The following is a 22,335-nucleotide window of genomic DNA, read 5'->3' as shown; positions in this document are numbered from 1 at the left end:
CCATTCTGTTTTTCCTCAGCAAAGAAAATCACAGACCAATTTTTCTTTGTAATACTTTATGAAAAACTCTTAATAAAATGTTAGCCAACTACAATACCCACTAAATTAACTCAGTCAGAGATCTTAGTTGCAACAATAGAATCTACTCTGGCTTTAGCAGAAATGAAGTTACTAAATGCGGTTTATAGAGTCTCACCAGGGTAGGGGCTCTGTATCTGGGGCTGATTGCCCACCCTCCTCCCCAGCCATCAAGCTGCTTTAGGGCAGATTCTCTGGTTCTGCTTCTGGGCCCAGTATCCATGGCTACGCTGCTGATATGGAGAATGCAGGAGCCAGGTCACTGCTGCTTTAAAAAACTGGGCTCCCCAGGACCAGCCTTGCCAGTTTGGAGCTTGTGCAATACCTGCCTTTTCATCACATTTATTTTAACATTTGCTTATTCTGTGTGTGTATCAGATTGACTGTCTTAGGTTATATGTTGGGACTTCTTTTTTTGTAAGGGAAGCTGAAGGAATGAATTTCTGGCTTCGTAACTTGAGGATTCACAGATTCACTAATGCATAAACTTCCCCTAACTTAAGGTTGCACAAAAGCTGTAACTTATATCAATCAAGTGGTACAAAGTCCATTAGCTCAAGGATAATTCAATATTAGAAGAATATGACAGAATTAACCACATTACATTAAAAATTCACATGATGAAGTAAGCCAGAAAGAGAAAGGAAAATACCACATGATATCACTCTCATGTGGAATCTTCAAAAAAAAAAAAAAAAAAAAAAAAGACAGAGGTGAACTTATTTACAAGACAGAAACAGACTCACAGACATAGAAAACAAACTTATGGTTACCAGGGGGGAAACAGGGTGGGAAGGGAGAAATTGGGAGTGCAAGATTTTGCAGATACTAACTACTATATATAAACTAGATATACAAGAACTTTCTTCTGTATAGCACCGGGAGCTATATTCAATATCTTGTAGTAATCTATAATGGAAAAGAATATGAAAACGAATATATGTATGTATATGTATAATTGAAATTATATGTATGAAGTATTATACTGTACACCAGAAATTGACACATTGTAAACTGACTATACATCAATTAAAAATAAAATAAAAATTCACATGAGAAAAACAACTATCTCAATAGGTAGTAAAAATGTTGAATTTAATTCTGGATGACAAGTTTTAATAAATTATGACTAGGTAGAGAGGTTTTTTTTTTTTTTCTGACATAATATAGACTATTTAGTTTAAAATGAGAGCCAACAGCATACCTAACAGTGAAACATGGAAGATACCTCTTTTTGGCAGCTCTGTCATTTAATAAATTCTACTCAATGTATTAAGAACTGTGACTTATAAAAAGTGGATCCAGAAGGAAAAAAGTATCAGTATTTGCACCTATGTTTTTCTTTTTTGAGAAACCAAGAAAATCAACTGAAATAAACTAGCAAATAGATAAAGAAACAAGTGGGCTGTTTAACAAGAAATGGGAAATCTCCTCAATTTAGAAGCAATACATGGCTCATACTGTGGATTGAAAAAGTCATTCAAAGTATAAAATTGACCAAGAATAAACTTAAGAAGTTTATGCTACAGATCTTCACTGAAGAAACGATTTCAATAATTGGAGATACATCTGATTTACTTGATTAGGATACAGTTTTATTCTAATATCAATTCTAACCAAGTGATTTCAGTTGATATAAGTCAGGATAATTTAACAGGATAACCAATTGAATAATTATAAACTTCACTTGGGTGAATTAAGTTTCTGTGCTACAACTGAATATGGAATGAATACATTTTTACTAGGAAATATTTATGGTTCACCTTCATTTTTTAATGTGTCACTGTTTTTTCTTAACTTCTCAAATGCTACCAAAAATTCATGCTGAAGGTATGGCATCACTATTCCTGTATTTAAAAAAAAAAAGTAATTTGGATAAAGAAAGTGGGGGGAAAAAACCTCTACTTTTTGAAATACTGTCACTATTCTGAAACTGTTACTTTGAAGAATTTAAACGTGTATATCTTACTCACTAAGGAATCTTGGGTATTTCACAGTGGCTTTTAAATAATCTCGTCAAAATATGAAATAACATCAAGACAAGTCATCTTATACCTCCTCCAGATATGAGTACTTTCTGTTCATACAGTGTAATTCCTGGAATTTGTTATTTGGAATGATCTGCTAGACTGCAACTGTCAAAAATACATCAAATACTATCATCATCATGACTGCACATCATCACGGACTATACCTCATCCCAGACTGCACATCACAGACTGTACATCATCACAGACTGTATCAGGCATTATAAGAATGAGTAACAATGACAACAACAGAGTCATGGGCTTGTCTAAAAGATCTTACCTTTTCAAAATCTCTTGTTTTTAGAACAGATTTGACGGAGGCTTAGCATAAACATAATAGATTGGAGTCTGATGATCAGACATTTTAATTTTATTGTCTAGTAATGTTTAGTTTTTTAAATGATGGATGATGTTTAGACTTGATTTTCTTATGGGGATTATAATACTTATATAAGATATCACACTACTCTATTTAAAAATTGTTTAATTATACATATTTAAAAAATTAGTCTATAAAAAAGAATACATATTTGCACAAAAGCTAGTCATTGTGTTTTCCAAATCAAAGCCTGACTTTATTGGTACATTTAACCTGGATCTACTTAATAAGTTAACTTTTTTCAGTCTTCCTGTTTATGTTAGTTTTAGTTCGTTAGCTAAGATTAGGTGAAGTGAAATCCTTAGCATTCTAAACATATTAACTTGTATATAAACAGGAAGATTCTAAAGAGGTTAGCTGGACCAAGGGTTAGACCTACAAGATGAATTATAGTCTTAGAGAAAACATTATTAGATTTTGTGTATTTGGCAGAAAAATCTCTATGGTTTTATTTCGGTTTTTTTCTCTCATGACCATGCAAGAAGATAAAAACTGAACAATGTACATCATTGAAGAAAGTCTTTCTAAAAAACAGGTGTGGAACAGAATTGTATGCTTGTCTCCAGAGACAAGTGAGAAGACAAGGAGATAAAACTGCATTTTCACTCTGCTAAAGCCAACAGCTATTTAAAAGATTTCTTCCAGGGGCAGGAACAAGACTGAAAAATTCACAAGATTGGCTAGTTAAGGGTGAGCAAAGTCACTCTACTTTTCAAAGTTTTTAAACTTTAAGAAAGTTTTGCATCTAAGGCTGTAAGTGATGATAAACTGTGCAGTCATGGCTTTTGTTAATTGCTTGTTTGTTTGTATATATGTAATACCGAAAATGGTGATACTGAACTGACATGACTTAAGGCAGTTTGCTCTTTGTGAGAGACTGTTAAAAATTTCACTTCAGTTACGTGAGTGATGATTTTTCTGAGTATTATTTACTTTGAGAAAATGAACAGCATTCTGGTACTCACCTTCAGTCTTACTGGGTAAAATCACAGATACCATCTGTGGCTATGTAACAAATACTTTCTCAACGAAGCTTTCCATGGTTAAACTTGACATTTCACCTGTGACTTTGGACACCAGTGCATATTATTTTAACCAACTCATGGAGCTGTGTATTGTTTCCTCTGAATTTATGGAAAGAATTAGAGTAATCTTCCATCCTGAGGAATCTTTCTAATGTTTTTCCTAAGCACATTCATCACCCTCTGTTTCATTAAATTTGAGTACATGTCTGGAGGAGACGATGAGGGTTCCTATGGACAGTTTGATCGTCTAGCTCACTGTGACCTCTGTCAAAGGTAGGTTATGGGAGTTCTGTTTATCTTCTGCTTTCTCCATCTATTCCTGTTTCATGAACCTCTACTTCGAGCTAAGTAAACATAAGTTTAGTTGATTTTCTATAGCAGGAGTAGAAATAGTCTCTGCAATGGTAGCAGCCCAGAGACTAAATAGGTTGCTACTTGCTTTCATTGCTTTTATTCCGAAGTACCAATGACAGGTAGAATTGGGTGCATTAAGCTTAAAACAGAACTAGATTCCTCATCCTTATATTTTTCTTCAATAGTAATGTATGTTATTCCATCTAAGGTTTTTGACTGCGTTGCCTAACAACTATAGCAAAACTCACTATACTTCACTGTGGTTTCAAGGCAGGTGTATATTCCTGATGGCATGATTTATAGCAAGAAAGAACATCTTCAGCCAACATTTGGAATTTTTCTTAGGCACGGTACTTTTTCAGTAATCCTCATCAATGTTGAAAAATGCCCTTGACCTGTTGGGGATTTTACACTATGTAAAGCCTGTAAAATCCCAGATTTCTACCTAGCTGGTCTGTCATTGTCTTCTTTGACAGTGATACATAGCAAAACTTTCATTGCCCTTGAAACTTGGCTCTTGAACTGAAATAAGAAACAAACAGCTAGGCTCACAATAAGAAGCTGTAATTGAAAAGGCATTTTCATGAATGGAGCCATTGAAAATATGTGACATGTCATACATTTATGGTAATGCATGGAGTCTGTGCAGTAAATACACTGGGGTGGCTATAAGCCTTTCAGATGTAGTCATGGATCACTGAATGTTGAAATTGGTTCATCCTTGTATGTAGAGGAAATAAAAAACTGAATTGTAGCTAAGATTCTGCATCAGATCAGAAGTAGTGATAGCCCCTAAGACTTTTCTTTTTCATTTCCTGTAAGAAGGATAAAAATGCACAAAGGAAATAGTTGTAAGACATGAGGGATTCCAATAGGGTATAAGTATCCCATTCAAAGCTCTGTGTGTTCCTGTGATGGGAAATCAAGACTCTGCTCATCTGTTCTTCCTCTCATTTAAGTCAGGAGAAGGAGAGTGATAGTGACCTGGGTCAGGGACAGAATGGGATCCTGAGTCCTTATGGGATGACAGCACTGGGCACAGGGATTTTAATGTCAAAGTGGAGACGGTTATAAGCGCAAGTGTGAGGACATGACTTTTTATTTAGATTTTGTCTTTTGAAAATTAGGGGCTCTTTCTTGTGATTAGCACTCATTTTGGATTGATTTTATTTTTTATCCTACAAAGAGGACTCTGAAGAGGAATCCAGGGCTTGCTCCTGTTTGGCAGGAGAAAGTCTGCCTCTTCCCTCCCCTCCTCCCACAGGCAGCCCAGTGAGTTCAGGGAAAACCCAGTAGAAAGGAGACCTGGATTAAATTGTTCTGACTACTTGAAAGTAGTCATGGCCTGAGGGGGAGAAAAGCACTCTTTCCTCAACGTTTTTTTACATAAGTTCTTTTCTGGGTTCCTCTCTCTTTCAGAGTGCTGCAGTCCAGTGGGCCTGGGTTAGGGTGTAGCTGAGGGGAATGGGGCCAGAGAGCTACTCTGCCTCTTTCTGGAGTGAAGGAACAGGAAGCAGGTGGAGGTGGGTCTGTCTTCTGCTGGAAGGAGTACTTTGCTTCCACAAACAAACTTGCCATGCTCGGAGTTATATGTGCTTGTGTTAAAGCCTCTTCTTTCTTTTATTTTTTTCCCTTCCAGTTTTATGGAGATACAGTTGAGATACAGCACTGTATAAGTTTAAGGTGTGCAGCATAATGATTTTACTTACATATACCATGAAATGATGACCTCGATAAGTTTAGTGAACTTTCATTACCTCATATAGATACAAAATAAAAGAAAAACAATTTTTCCTTGTGATGAGAACTGTTAGGACTTACTCTTTTAACAACTTTCATATGAAACATATGGCAGTGTTAATTGTATTTCTCGTGTTGTACAGTACATCCCTAGTACTTTTTAATCTTATAACTGGAGGCTTGTACCTTTTGACCACTTTCGTCCGATTCTCTCTTCCCTCCCTCCTACCTCTGGTATCGCAAATCTGGTATCTTTTTCTGTGAGTTTGCTTTGAAGTATAATTGACCTGCAACATTATGTTAGTTCCTGGTGTACAACATGGTGACTTGATAATTCTGTTCATTTCAAAATGATCACTGTAATAAGTCTACTTACCATCTGTCAGCACACACAGATAATACATATTTATTGGCTATATTCCCCACACTGTAGATTTCATCCCAGTGACTCATTTATTTTGTACCTGGAAGTTTGTACCTCTTAAACCCACTCATCTATTTCTCTCATTTCCTCATCCCCCTCACCTCTGACAACCACCTGTTTGTTGTCTGTATCTATGATTCTGTATCTGTTTTGTTACGTTTGTTCAGTTTGTCTTTTTTTTTTTTTTTTTTAGATTTCACATATAAGTGAAATCATGCAGTATTTGACTTCCTCTGTCTGATTTACTTTACTTAGAATAATACTCTCTAGGCCCATCCTAGTTGTTGTGCATAGTGTGATTTCATTTTTAATTATTGAGTAATATTCCATTGTGTATCTCTCTCTATATATGTATATATACATACTGCAGCTTCTATATCTGTTCACCTATTGATGGGCACGTAGGTTGTTTCTATATCTGGGCTATTGTAAATAATGCCTCAATGAACATAGGGGTGCATATATCTTTTTGAATTAGTATTTTTGTTTTCTTTAGATAAATACTGAGAAGTGGAATTGCTAGATTGCATGGTAGTTCTATATTTAATTTCTTGAGGAACTTCGATACTGCTTCCAATAGTGGCTGTAACAGTTTACATTCCTACCAAACATGTATGTGGGTTTAATTTTCTCCACATCCTCACCAACACATACTTGTTTTTTTGAAAGTAGCTATTCTGACAGGTGTGAGATGGTATTTCATTGTGATTTTGAGTTGCATTTCCCTGATAATTAGTGGTGTTGAACATCTTTTCATGTGCCTGTTTGCCGTCTGTATGTCTTCTTTGGGAAAATGTCTGCCCATTTTTAAGTTAATTGGGCTAATTGGGTAAGTTTTAGATTTGGGTTTGGGGACCTCCAGAAGCTCACTGTGAGTCCCTTGGTGAGGCACTTGTGATGACTTAGGTGTATGAGATGACATGATAGAACAGCTTAAAATACAATAAAATTAAGTTCCATGTGTTCCTTGTTACTCTGATTTAAGTGCCAGCATTCCAAACTAGAATCAATTTTTCCAAACCAAGCTCAAATTTAGTAGTAAGTTTGTTGTGGCCAACACACCACATGGCACCTAGTCTTCAATCTGCTACAGACACCACTTCCAACATCTGGAATGGTTAAAGAGTGACCCCCAGAAATCACAATAAGCCAAGTTGGGGGAGGATTACAAACTCTGGTGTCCTCATGTGCATCAATCTGCCAACCAATTGCAGCAGGGCTCTGTGTGCCATAATTTCTAAGCGACTCACTCCTGAAAATTTTGTTACAAATCCTTGTAGGTATCATGTTTGTGTCCACAACATTGGTATCTCCAGAATGTCTACAGGTGCATAGTGGGTACTTGAAACCTTCGTGTTTAATTCAGTGGTGAGCAGAAATAGGGTGGCACTTAGAAATCAGAGCAGCAATGGGCACATTGAAGCATCTCATGAAATATTACTTAACTGTTTGCTTTTAGAAAAATTCAGAAGCAGGGACATATTTTTGGCATGTGACAAACAGCCAAAAATGATTGTTGATATGACTTTGTCAGTATATTTATACACACACTCTGGATAGATATACATAAAACAGGTGTATTTGAGATATATAATGGGTACATGGTGGCAGGTGGCTCCTAAGTAGTCTGAGGAAATCATGTTAATGGAATCTTTCCAGCAGAAGCACGAATATAAATGGATTCCCACTGGGGAATTTCTCTTGGCAGAGGGCAACAGGAGGTCATATTATCATTCAAAATATTGTAATGGGAGAGAATAGGGAAAGAGTTTGAAACAGATTTGTGACAGAGAAACTTCTGTGATCATGTAATCCCAGGGTTCTTACTTAAATTATCCTCAGGTAAATTTTTACATTCTTCAGAATTAGTGGAATTATTATGGCACTTGCTAGAGATGAAGGCAGAGGGCGTGGACATATGTGTTGACATATGAATCTTGCCTGTCGATCACTTGTCTTCCACGTGGGCTACAAGGACTGTGAAAGACTCACTTTATTAGTAACTGTAGAAAAGTATTGCAAAGTATCATTATTGCAAAGTAGAACTTGGGTCAAGGCCAAGATAGAGTATACGACTTACGTTAGAGGCCTGAGGTAAACTTCCTTTTCCATCCACCCTTCTTCCATCCTCTTCTAAAGCTTGGGACTAGTATGTTCAAGTGTGCCCAGGGACAGAGAGGGATGGACAGCCTGGATGGGGCTGTATCAAATCTGGGAGTGAGAATGGGCAGCATGCCACCAAATGGATGTTCCAGCTCAGCTCTTTAATTCTGCTACAAGGAGGGCAGGAGCAGTTTTAGCAGAGGATGATTCACAGGTCCTTGCCTCATAAGGCATAACACCCCTGCCCGAGTCACCATGACCCATCAGTACCTCCATTTCTGGTGCATCTGATTAGCCACCCCTTCTATTTGGTGGAGGGGAGCTGGAAGGGAGGTGGGTAGAGTCATGGAGAGTATACAATTGTGGCTTCTCTTTGGTTATTTATTAGTAGTTAGTATGTATGCCATGTTAAAGCCTTGCCTGTATCTAGTTTCTCCAGGCTCACCAGAGAAATAAGGTCACAGAACTTCTATGTAGATTTTGTTTGTATAATACTTGTACCTGCAAATGTAGCAACTCCATTCCCCTGAACATCACCTCCAAGTATTTCTGGACACAGCTATATCGCATGTGCAACACTTCGATAGTATCTATTCACTCTGTTTTGCTGCTTGAAGAGGTGCTATATCTGCTTTTCCTGCTTTTTTTTCCAGGCATAATTCCCTTTTGGTGTCTCTTGTGTTCTAAAAGTATCAACATTTTCTGGTAGTCTGGGCTGGAGTGGGGAGGAAAGGGTCTCCCTTGTTAGATTTACAACTGTACTACAGGCCTGACTCAGTGCTACTTGGACTCAGATGGCTAATAAAACTAGTCTTAACATTCTTACTTGGAACCGTCTTTGAAGCTATGACCCAAATACATGTCCAGGCTCAGCTTAGTATCGGTTAAAGTACCAGCCATCATGGTACTCAAAATCACTTTACCCCTTCTGACAGTCAGGTTTTGTCACTGGACAACAGTGACTACCTGTCTGCTGCTTTTCTTTTTGTAAGAATATTCTGCAGGGAGTTTCATTGTCTTCCTGAAAACTGATTTATATTGGGTCACATCAGCAGGGGACAAAGCTTCAGGTTGTTCTCTACTGGAGTCTTTTCAGGCCCATTGCAAGTGTCCAAGGCTTTTCCCATCTGTCTATCTGATGTGCTAAGTCTTTGAATCCCAAATCAGACTCAACTGGGACACTACTGGAGGTGACTACTGTGCCTTCTCTTTCTTAGACCTGTCACTGAGACATTCAACACACCTGACTTCCACCTGCAGATTTATCATGGCTCCACTTGCTCACCCATTTCAGAGGTGGTCTGCCATTTTGGTACATTGACTGCTCCAGAACTTAGTGTTTGGAGGGAAACTTATCCCTGATTTAATTTTAAATTTGGCAGTAGGTTTCCTGTGTCTTATCTTCTGTCTGCCTGTCTCTCTCTTTGTATTTGATCTCTTAAGGAATTATATCATTGGACTGTTTTTTTCAGGACTGTAACCCATTACCTTAATCACTCTAAAAGGTATTTAGAAGTAAACTTTTTTTTTTTTTAGTCATTTGTCTTTTCTGTATATAAAATGCTTATACTCCAGTTACATACAAGTATACCTTTCCTACCTATTTTAGTTTCTCAATTTTAAATAATTCACACAGAATTTATTTGCATTGTGCTTACATTTTTGTATCTATTTGCAGATTATTCACTTATGTATCACATAATTTATTTAATGTTCCTTCTGGGGAGTGTAAAATCCCCATCAAGTGAAAGAAAACGATGAACTGAATCATTTCTAGCTTCTTTTACAGCCTGCAAATTCTGTTTATTCTTTGAACCTTGCCACTAGCTTCATATGACTCTTGTTTCTAAATTAAAATGATGGGATTAAATTGACCAGAAACTCTTAGCTCAGGTATAAAATTTTAATGACTGGATGCTTTTGGGTTGCAAACATACACACTTAATATATAAGGATAAAGTATACGTTTGCTGTCTGAGAATGGATATTAACCATGTAATTGAGAATGCTTTCCGTAATATTTTTATAAAATTGCATACTTCTTATTTTATTATAGTAAAAAGTTAGGTTTTAACCAGGTGTTCTATTGGGCATGGACGCTTGGGAGCCTCCTAGATCTGAATTTAAGGAATGGACTCCTATAGGAAGTGAAAAGACTTGGAAAAATGGCTTCTTAAAAATCCCACAACTGTATGAACAGAAAAGGTATTTTGAGGAAGCACTACTAGGTGGGAGAAAAAGTGTTGTAGGCAGTGCTTTGAAGAAGTGAAATGTAAATGGTTGCTTCTTCCCTTTAACAAACATTTGTCTCGCTCTAGAGATACGGCTCAGGGAGGGGTGTGCATGAGCACTTAAGAAACAGATGGCAGTACTAATAGCTGTCCTGCGGATGGGCTGGATTTAGGGCACATGAAAGCTGCAGAGAGGGGCCTGGCAGAACTCTATTTTGAGTCTACAAAGTAAATGTTAAACTATGTAGTGAATCACAGGCTTTTGGATGTCCAATAAAGGCGGCTGAAGTCATAGACTTGGAATTAGCAAGAACTAATGGATGGAAGAGGATAGCTGGGTCAGGGTTTTTTTTTTTTTTTTTTTTCCTGGGACAATAAGAATTTAATGGGCTAGTTGTTCTCTTTCTTCTTTGTAAAGCTGAGATTTTAATGTGTGGATTCTTAAGTTTGTCCATCCAAAGAATTTAGATTAAATGTTTCCTATAGTATAAAGACATTTTATGGGGATAAAAGTAATGTGAACAGGATAAAACACTAGACTTAAAGAGCTGGAGGACATCAGAGATTCTAGTCCAAATGCCTCCATCCCCATGAGGCCTGGAACACCAAGGTCATTCTGCAAATGGTAGAGCTAAAACTCAAGTTCTTACCTGTGTTAAACTGCACAGTTTCTTTTGTAAAAAGGGAAAAGATGACCAGAAAGATATGAAACACCTGCATTATCACTTATCAATATGGAAACCAGAGCTTGTTCCAACTTAGGGAACAAATTCCTTCAGTGAACTGAATGACAATCAAGTGAATGAATACAAAGAGCATGTATTTGCCTCTAGACGTTGTATAGTCAGTGATGTCTGAAAGTCAGTCAGAGTGAAAGAGGTTGAGGGTGTGGAACTACAGCTCCTTGGGTTCAAGTCGTGGCTCTGCCACTTTCAAGCTTGGCTGCCTTTGGTAACTTTCTTAGCTTTTTATTCCTGGATGAAATGGGGATGATCATGGGCACCTGTTTCATTTGTTAATCTTTAGATGAATAAATGCATGTTAAATACGTGGCACAGCATAACTGGCACATTTGCAGTACTTACATATGCTAGTTATTATTATGTTCTCAATTTAAAAAAATAAACTCTATGAACAAAATAAAATAAGGGAAGCAAGGAAACAAACAAAAACAGTTCCAACATGGTGTGCTAAACACTGTGGTATAGAATTAAAGACTCACAGAGGAGAGGCATTTGATTCAGGTTTGGAGCAAAAATGAAAAACTTATGATCTCTCCACATGTTCCAACTGACTTCTCTTTCAGTGTTTCCTTCTCCACACCCACTCCTACTCCCCAGATCTTGATTTCTTCCAGAGTTTCTTATCTCAGTGGTTGCTCAAGCCAGGAATATAAGGATTACTTTAGACAGATGGCATTTCTACCTCCTGGAATGAAATCTATCCACCCCTCCTCCTTAATTCTATATCCTGCTGCTTCATTCAGTTATTTTGATATTGTTAGCACACTTAAATGTTAAAAAAAAACTGTAAAATTTATTTTTAAGAATTGATCATGTATTATTGCTATACCATCCTTTATTATTCGTTTTCTAATCCTCTTATGGAGATTACTTCACAGTTTATATGTGTATCAGATCATCATGTTGTACACCTTAAACTTATACAATGTTATATGTCAATTGTACCTCAATAAAGTTGGGAGAAAGGTGGTCAAAATCTTGCAGCAGGAGCAAGTAGCCTTCAGGCAAGGGCCAAATACTTTATCCTAGCCATCATAGCTGGTTGCTGCAGTCTCAGTTTTCACTGCTCTCCAGTTACTGAATTGAATCTGGTGATTCAGATCTTCTGCTGTTCCTTGGACTCCCCTTGACCCACGTGTATTCTTCTAGCAGATTGTTTCGTAGGCTGGACTTTCTGAAACATCATTTTTGATCTTCCTCTTTCTTCTCTTACTCTTTCATCTCTACTTTTTTCTTTCTTTCTTTTTTTTTAATCTAGGAATTCTTGCTGGGAGAGGAGTGTTCAGAGTAGTATTACAAGGAAACCAGACCAGCTTCACAAAATAATCCCTCCTTCTTTCCTCTATTGGAATATATCCTCAAAGAGGGGTGACAGGCTATTTTGTGTATTGTAAACACATTACTGATTGCATGATGAAAATATGTAGGAAGTTATATTTTAGTTTGGGGGGAAAATGGTAGAAATAATTGGAGGCAGGACGAAAGAGGGTTGGGAAGTGGTAAAGGGGTACTGGGAGTGGGATGTTAGCAGAACTTTTATAGCAATATCTCTCAAATAAACTGCAGAAGAAAATTCTTTTACAAGATAAGATACAAAATAAAATTAGGTAGAATAAAATGAAAGTGTTGGTTTCCAACTTGTTTCCCTACCTTCAGTGTCTTACTATATGTAAGAACTATAACGTCTTCTATTTTTTCCAGGTGTATAAAAATGATTATTAAATGGATTGTTAATTATAGGGTTTATGAGAAATATTATGTTTCCAAAATCCTCATATAAAAAGGCTTGAGATAAAATGTAGAATTTAATAGTGAGCCATTCCTATGAAGAAAGCATGTTATTACCAAAATGTGTGTGCCATGACATCTGCTAAGTCATCACTGAACCCATATAAAAGGAAGGCCAGCTCTGTAAAGTTCTGAATCAGTTATTATTAGCCAAAAAATTAATGCAACCAATTGTTTTGCATTATGTAGATAAGGAAATCACCAGTTTTTCCAAATGGTGGCATAGGTGACATAAGTCATTGTATCTTGGCCCTGGGTCATAAAACTGGCTGTGTCACCCCTGTGGCACTCTCCCACACAAGGATATGACTGATGCTGGAGGTTCCCAGGGTCTACATCCTAACCTATTACCTGTTCTCCATGTACACACTCTGGGTCCATGGTCCTGAGTTCTTCTGTCCTCTCCTTAGACTTGACCCTTGAAGGTGGCAACTGCATCTCTGTTTTCTCTTCTGAGTCAGAATCTTTGCTGGCCCCTATAGGTTCTAACTTTGCAACCATGTTCAACCAGAGCCCAGAAGTCTGTTAGGGTGCCAGTACCTTCCTGCTGTTAGAATTCCTGATTGTTTTACACTTTGTATAAGCCACTCACTTGTCTTTCTCCTTTAAATCTCTGACACTCTCCCTTGTGCACCGCCACCAATAACATATATACCCACACCCACTTCAAAAATATTTTTTTGTAAGCTTTTTCTTCAGCTGTTTCTTACATCTGGAAAGCCTCTCCCCACCCCCCCACCCCCATCCCAAAGCATGTCTACTTTTTCAACTGATCAAATGTCGTTTCTCCATGAAGCCTTCCTGGATTCCCAAGATGAATTTAGACTTTCTATTCACCTATCTACCAGTCTGTGAATTGCTTCTCCCATAGCACAGTATATGCGTTTTTATTAACCGTGTTTTTGAAATGCTACTTTGGACCAGTTTTCTATTTGTGTTAGGACTGTAGGTGTCTGTTTCACCGACCAAGTTCTGATTCAGAAGGGCTGAACTCTCTTTCATTTTTAGATCTCCACAGAGCCTTGCAGGCCACTGGCATTCAGAAAATATCTGTGGCACTAATTAGAAACAGGGAACACAATATGGCTGATGTTTCAAATTTGAAGGTTGATGTTAGTAGGCATTTATTAGTTGGTGCATAGTGGGTGTATGGATAGGTATGGGTGGCTATTTTCTAACATTATTTTACAATATTGGTTTCAGATGTTTTGAGAGAAGTATAGAACAGACTACTATAAATATTACTGTTTATTTTTAAATTTATTTTTGTGTTTTTAAAATTTATCTTGGGGTGAGATAATTAGGTTTGTTTGTTGTTTGTTTGTTTGTTTATTTATTTATTTATTTATTTATTTATTTATTATTTATTCATTTATTTATTTTAATGGAGGCACTTGGGATTGAACCTCGTGTATGCTGAGCACGCGCTCTACTACTGAGTCATACCTTCCCCCTAATATTGCTGCTTATAACCTAGGTACATAGTTTTAAGGTTTACTATCAATTCCTCTCCTTTTCTCCCAGTATGGTATATTTGAAAAGATTTTTTACCTAATAGCCTTCTCATCAGTTTTCAAACGTAAGTATATTGATAGGAAACAAAATCCTTGTGTTTTCAATTCTTTAATATTAACATTCATGAAATATTACTTGAGTACAACTTAATGTCTTAGAACACTTTAAGGCTTTGAAACTGGAAATGACTTCCCAGGGGAACAGTAAACGGTGTCCTTTGTGACTGCTTTTCAGAATTGAGGACCCAGTAAGTTACCAGATTCTAAACTTGGCAAGCCAATCTCTACTATTCCTAGTGGGAAGTATTTTGGTTTTAACTTCCTTTGGAAAATCTCCCAAGCTGGAAGGGAAGTAAACATACTTCAGGAATCAAGGCTCCTTTTAGAAATTCAATTTTAAAATATTTTTTTAGGAATTCTGGCTCTGACTCTTTTTAAATTTTTTCTCTTCTTAATCAACATGTCATCTCTCTCTTGTCAGTTGCCAGAAACCAGCCTTCTCCTGGGCTCTCAGGGATTTGAAACATTTTGGCAGGCTACAGAGGAAAACGGGTGGGAGAAACTCACAAAGAGGGTGAGAAATGATGTTTCCACTTCCTAATATTCTTGGCCAGATCAGTTTTCTGTGTGGGAGGAAAAAACTCTGGAATCATTTCAAGTACTTCAGTGAGATTCAGACTCATTGGGCTGTACTCATTAAATCAAGAAATATTTAGCATGTGCTGGGGTTTTAGTCGACATAGAACTTAAAAAACAGTCCGCACTCTTAAAACGCAAAACGCTGAGAGACAGCTGGGGAGACAATGTTTGCAACATTCAGTGGCCATATAACAGATTCACGTCTCTCAAAAACGTACACACTCAGATTCTAAATGTATGGGAAGGAAGGACAGAAAAAGAGGAGTTCAGAGAATAAGAGCTCTTTGTAGACGCATGATAGTATGAGGTTCTCCTGTATTTCTAGAAGGAATTAGGCAAATGTAAGAGCTATCACAGAAGGTGGATATTTGACTGGGTTTTCAAGGGTTATTTGTAATGAAAACTACTGTCATTTGTCTGTTTACTCTGTGTTCTTTGCTCTAGTCCTGACTATACTGTGCAAAGTGGGTATTCTGTGATTTTATAATGTCTGTTATTTCAGTGGACTGGAAGTCCCATGGGGACAGGATGAATTTATCTGCTTTTATTACTCCTTGTATCCTTAGGCCTAGGACTGTGTCTGGCAGATAAAAAGTACCTAATAATGATTTTTGGGGTACAGATGATAAAATTGAAAATCTGAACTTGAGTAATTTACTCAAACTCACAGTGCCAGTAAGTGTCAAAGCTGGAATTTCCACTTGCCTATGTGATGGCAAAGTCTAAGGTCTGTAATATACTTTAGTGATGATTGTGATTTAAAGGGTTGGGGAGAAATGAGAAGAAAATGCCAGCCTGAGCCTTAGCATGAGGACGATCACAGAGGGGTAACCCAGATCAGTTTAGCTATGGTGGTTACAGGCAAAATGGAAAAACAGGTTGGGGTCGGATTCAATAAGACTTTATACATCAGGCCTGAAATTTTTATTTTTCTTTTAGTTTATGGAAAATCATAGAAGGTTTTTAGATGAGAGAAATGATGATAAAAGCAGAGCTTTAGGAAAATTCATGCAGTAGCCGTGCAAAGGAAGTTTTGGAAGGAGAGGCTGAAAGCTGAGGCCAGGGAGACCATTCTAACAGCCTTAGCATAAAGTGGCAGATACACAGTCAAGGATAATTGAAGTTATCCAAGGATGTGGGTCCTTTGTCAGATCAATAAAGATGGAAATAATAGGGGTATGCAAGACATATCTAAATGAAATATCTTCAGGCACTTAAAAAGAGGGAAAATTGAAAGACAACTGTATTGTAAGCCTCTGTAACTGGGCCAATGATGGTACCCTTAGGAAGGTAGAATAATAATCACTTTAGTGGAATCCAGTTTTAAATGTGTTACAATTGGGATGAGTGACACATTCAGTGGGAAGCAATTTAAATAGTCAGGATTGGTACTGATGTTAAAGGTCAGAAATAGAATTGTAGGTCAGAGACATAGAGGAAATAAATGAAAGCATGGGAGTGAACGCAGAGAAACAAGGATTGGTGTTAAAGAGAACCATCATGAAAAAAATAAATGGCTTCTTTTTGCTAAACATTGATAATAAACTATGATAACAGAATGTACAAATTTTCAGTTTGCAACTCAGTGAAATTTTACAAAGTGATACACCCAGGTAACACACACAGATCATGATGTAGAATATTCCCACCATCCCAGAAGCCTCTCTCAGAATAATCCTCCCTGAAAAGGTAGTCATTCATCTTCTCCCTCTCAGTGGAGATGTTTGGGAACCTTGTATAATTGAAGCCATACAGTATGATATGTACTCTTAATGTTGAGCAAAATCTTTTGCTCAGCATTATACCTGTGAGGTGTATCTTTCCTACTTTGACCTGTGAGCTCTTCAGAAATGTACTACTTAATTTTAACCAATTTGGAAGTTTTCTAGTTTCCATTCTGTTACTGATTTTAGCTTAATCCCACTAAAGTCAGAAAACATTCTTGGTATTCTTTCAATTCTTTGAAATTTTTTAAGGCTCGCCTTATGGTCTAGCAAATTTTGTATTTTGGTACATGTCCCATTGCATTGGGAAAGAATATGTATAAGAATGTGTACTCTGAAATGTTGAGAACAATGTTCTACAAATGTCATTTGGGTCAAGTTTGTCAGTCAGTGTTCAACCCTTCTACATGTTAAGACTTTTTTGGTTTGCTTGTTCTGTTAATTACTGAGAAAAGTATGTTACATTTTCCCACTATCGTCACAAGTTTGTTTAGTTCTTCTGTTAGTTCTCTCTTCTCTCTCTTTTTTTAATAGATCATGAAGCTTTCTTACTAGGTACAGATGAGTTGAGGCTTGTTCTGTCCTTCCGCTAAAATAAGATTTTATCACTCTGAAATGTATCTACTTACCTCTAGTGTTATACTAGTTTTAAAGTCTACTTTGTTTAATATTATGGTGTTATAATGTCCTTTTGCTTCTTATTTTTGCAATACAGTTTTTTTCTATCCCTTTACTTTCAGTTTTTATGTATCTTTATACATAAGGCTATATATATATATATATATATATATATATATATATATATATGTAATGTACACATATATTTAATATATATTAAACCAGAGGTAGTTAGGGTTTATATAATTCCATATGATAAAAGCCCAAGTTTAAGATGCGGAGCACACAGGGCTAGGAACGAGAAGATAACAGAGAAGTAGGGGGAGAATAAGAATAGACAGGTATTAGTAAAACTAAGACAGAAGCATTTCAAGCAGGATGGAAAAATCAAGCTGCTCTGTCACTATTTGAACAGAGGAATGTGTCAAATGCTAGAGAGGCACTAAGGCAAACAGAGGTTATGAAAGATCATTAGATTCAGTAGTTATGTACATACTCCTTAAAGATTTTTTGAGGTATAGTGGATAAAGCAGGCTTAAAGAGATAGTAAGTGACCATAAAATGTAAGCAGCAGATTTAGACATATTATTTATAAATTTAGTGGTGGAGAGAGTAATGCTTTGAAAACACTCTTCAAACTTTAGGTTTAATGTGATCACATCTTTTGGTTGGTCCAATAAGTTATTCAAGCATCCACCTGCCATTTTAGCAGATGCTTCCCTCTCCCTTTTAATTACACAGAAATCTCAAGGGCTTCCACAATCCAGTGCAGAATGTCAGTCTACTCACAGTCCTAAGCAGGGTGAACACTGTCTACTGCCACCATTCTCTCTGACCCACAGGGTCAAGGGTGGAAGCTGAGTTCTGTACAGCGTGACTGTCAGAGAAGGCTCCGTGGTGGGATCGTACTTGGCTGATCCACTTCTATTTCTGTGTCTTTTCCCCATCAAAGATAAAACAGTTTTCTATTTTAAAGCTTTAGAACACGAAGAATATGTTTAAGTAAACTATGATTCATTCATTCATTCAAAGGAGTTTCTTGCATCTGCAAAGAAAAAGAAATAGAAGGAGCAAGCTGATTATGTGGGAAGACCACCAAGACATACTGGTCCTGAAATAAAGTAAGGTGCAGGCCATGGATACAGAATACCAGACCTTCCCTGAACAGGGTGACTATTTGCCCAGCTTTCTAAAGGAGGTTACTGTCAGTGACCTTGCTTGCCTCTTCCTTCCTTTCTGAGGGGGGGATTCCCTAAGGGATCCTAAGACATGCACACATTCCCAGGAGGAGAAGACCATCTTCAGTCATCTCAAATTGATGTTTTGATATCTCTTTCGATAGAGAAAAGAGAATTACAAATTACCTCTTGTAATTTATCCTTCTGCACTTGCTTGGTGGCTACATTGTGCAATTATTTTCAAAGCTGTGTTAGCCTGTGCCTGCCTGAATGTGGATAAGACGTATGGAATGCATATAAAATGCTGAGAGGATAATTAGATAGGTTCTTGGAAACAGTCAAGGGAGTTAGTTTTGGAAAGGAGGAGAGACCCCTCTTTATCCAAAACAGAAGGCAAAGAGGATTCACTTAGACTAAATATTTAGAGTACATAGTGTGTGTTGTATGGGGCAGGGCGGGTAGGCTGAGAAGTTCACAGTTGATGGTCTTAATGTTCTTAATAGAAGGTCACTAGCAAAACATTTGAATGTGATTTCCTTCCTGACAGTAGAATAGAAAAAGGTTATGTGATGTGCACAGTTCTAGACAGTAATTTCAGTACCACACAAAAATTAGAATGCATTTCCAAATGTTTAAAAGTTTCTATTATGGAAAAACTTCAGAAAAATATAAAAATAGAATAAAGTGATCAACTTTCATTAATCCATTACTTAGGTTCAATAATTATGAACACGAAGACAGCTTTCTTTCACCTAAATCCTGCTCACTTTTTTGGATTATTTTGTAGCTAATCTCAGGCATTATGTTATTTTACCTGTAAATAATTTGATACAGGACAAAGGAGAATGTTTAGAAGGAAAAGATAAAACATGCAACTCTATGGTCAGAAATTTTTAAAAAATCTAGATTTAACAGATGATTTCTATCAAAATGCAAATGATCAAAAATTGGCCCAAGAAAATAATAGAAAAATCAAATAAAGCAATTGCCATAGAAGATGTAGGAAAAATATTTATCCCCTAAATATCACCAAGAACAGATGGTTTTACCACTAAATTTTTTAAAAAGTTAAAAAAATTTAGAAATCATATATATCCAGTGTTAAACTATTCCACATCATAGAAAAGTGAAAATTTTCCTAATAAATTTAATGTCAGAACATTTGTGAAAAAAAGTTAAAAATACATAGTATAAGCATAGGAAACAAAGTAACAAAAGCATTTTTGCTGGTGATAAAAAAGCTAAGATATTATAATTAAAAACTTGAGAATTAATACAACAATTTATGAGTGTAATGTATGTACAGGTGTAATATAAATATACAAAAATTAATAATTTCCTCTCTTAACGGTAAGCACCTAGAAGTGGAATACAAAAAATATTCCATTAAGATACTGATAAATATTAAAATATCTATAACAAGATTAACAACAAAAGCATAGGATATAGATGAAAAACAATTAAAACCTTATTGATTTATAAAGGACATTAAAGATCTGAATAAGTGGAAAGACATACCATATTCTTGGATGGAAAGACAATATTTAATCAACAACAAACTGACAATTAGGAAAAATACAATCCAATAGGAAAAAAGGGCAAAAAAACATGAAGAGAAAATTTTTTAGGTGAGTTGATTCAACCACCAAGATAAGTATTCAAAATGTTGACCCTGTTTGATAGTCAGGAAAATGCAACTAACAATGAGATATCACCTCACATCGAGGGGACTGACAAATATGGAAAAAAATAACATCTGCTGCCTGGGACACAGGGAAGTGGGTATTGTCATGAATTGCTGGTAAATGTCTGTGTTATTATAGCATACTGGGCAATATACCTGGTAAGATCTCTTAAAATTATAAACACTTTATTTTTTGCAATTGCACTCCTGTGCATCTAGTCCATAAAACTAAAAGGAAAAGAAGATTAACACATACAATATAGGAACAGGATGTTTGTTGTGAATTTGTTTGAAATGGCAAAGAACTGGAAAGAAAAGTGGATGCCCAGCAACATATACATGGGTAAATGTGGACTTATGAAGTATGTATAATATCCTGTTTTTGTAAGATCTGTAATGTCTATACTTTTAATTGCAAATAATATCACAGAGAAGAATAAAGGGGAGGACTACAAAAAAGTAAAACAAACAAACAAAAAACTTTGTTAAAAACCCCACCCATATATATGAAGTACCTTAATTATGCATTTATCTAAAAAGAAATTACATACACACGATTTTTCAAAACTGAAAGCGTGAAATAAGTTTCCTGCTTTTAAGTAACTTGGAGTTAAGTACTCAGGTTATAATACAAAATAGAAATTGAACATGCTAAATAAACTTGTTCATTCATTTCAATTTACAAACCACTGTCTCACTTGATCATCAGAATTTCTCATTAATTATCTTTGAGAACACCTATTTTCAGAGGAGGCTCCTGGTCGAGGGTGTGGTTTGCCAAGTGCATTTCCTCCCGTGGGGTTTTCATAGGGAGGATGCACATGAGGATTACCAATTAAATGAATAATGAGGTGGCACAACATTAGGGCAAGGACTGAAAACCGTTCACTACTGGGCTCTTTGGTTAGAGAGACTGTGGCTTGGGCTTGAGGTTAAAGTGAAGTTTTCTTCCTTTTGTACTGAATCTAAATCTTAGGACAGAAATGCTCAGAGATGCCTGTTGGAGGAGAGGGTTAAGGTGATGTAGGCAGAGCAGAGTTTGGGGTCCAGGTGGAATGAGCCCACAGACCGGACTTAAAACTACTTTTGAGAGTGGAAGGAGGGTGAACAGTGTCTTCCTCCCTGACTTGGTAGAAAGCACAGTCCAGATTTGCTAAGCACTGACAGGAAGCAGTAGAAGCAGCAGGAGACCATACCTTACCTAAGGGGAAGAAGAGAAAGAGATGTTTCTGCACTAATTCTTGCTTTTGAGCTGCTGCAGTCCTCCCATATGAAAACATGGTCCGTGAATGTCTAGCTCCAGATAATTGGTTGGTTATTCTTCCTCTCTTCTGGAGGAGCAAACACAAGGATGAGAGAGAAGTCAGGGACCTTCTGTGAAACTCTCAAGAAAAAAAAAAAAAAAAAAAGTCAAGAAAAGTTGCCTTTCCTCCTAAAGGCTACCTGCAACTTGGATGGTTGTTCCCAACACTGTCCACAGCAGTGCCTTTTCGTTCATAAGAATGATAACCATTAGAGGATAGTCTTGAAAATGTCCATAGTTGAAAAGGAAAACTCTCTCTACACCTTTTCCTAAAACGCTTGATTTTGATTATACCAAATGAATGAGCAGGAAACTTGAAAAACTACTCTGGAAGACTGCCAACCATCTTAACTTGAAGGTTGTATTTGATGATGCCGTGGACAGAAGATTCTCCTTACACTCATGTCGGAGTTATAGGCAAATGCTTTGTCATTATTATTGTCCAAATCGTGTAATTAGAAAAGATGATTGTGCTGTGCTAAGAGTTTGCATTTGCAACTTGGAACTAGTTTAAAAGCAACTTGGGTTGTTGTTTGCTTGGAAATAGCATTCAAACAGCTGGAAGGATAGAGTTTTGAAATCTTCAAAGCTTTCACAAGGGTGCAGTACCATGTATGAAGGTACAGACGAGTTAACATGTGCAATTACATCTGAACACTTTCAATACTACTTTAATGCTATTGTGTCTTTGAATGTTATTATGCAAGTATACATGTAAATATTTACCTTGAACTTCCTTTGCTTCTAGGATAGTTCTCAGCTCTGGAGACTCACAAATTAGTA

Source organism: Camelus ferus, chromosome 7 (genome assembly GCF_009834535.1).
Source record: "Camelus ferus isolate YT-003-E chromosome 7, BCGSAC_Cfer_1.0, whole genome shotgun sequence".
NCBI lineage: Eukaryota > Metazoa > Chordata > Mammalia > Artiodactyla > Camelidae > Camelus > Camelus ferus.
This window is presented reverse-complemented; position numbering follows the sequence as displayed.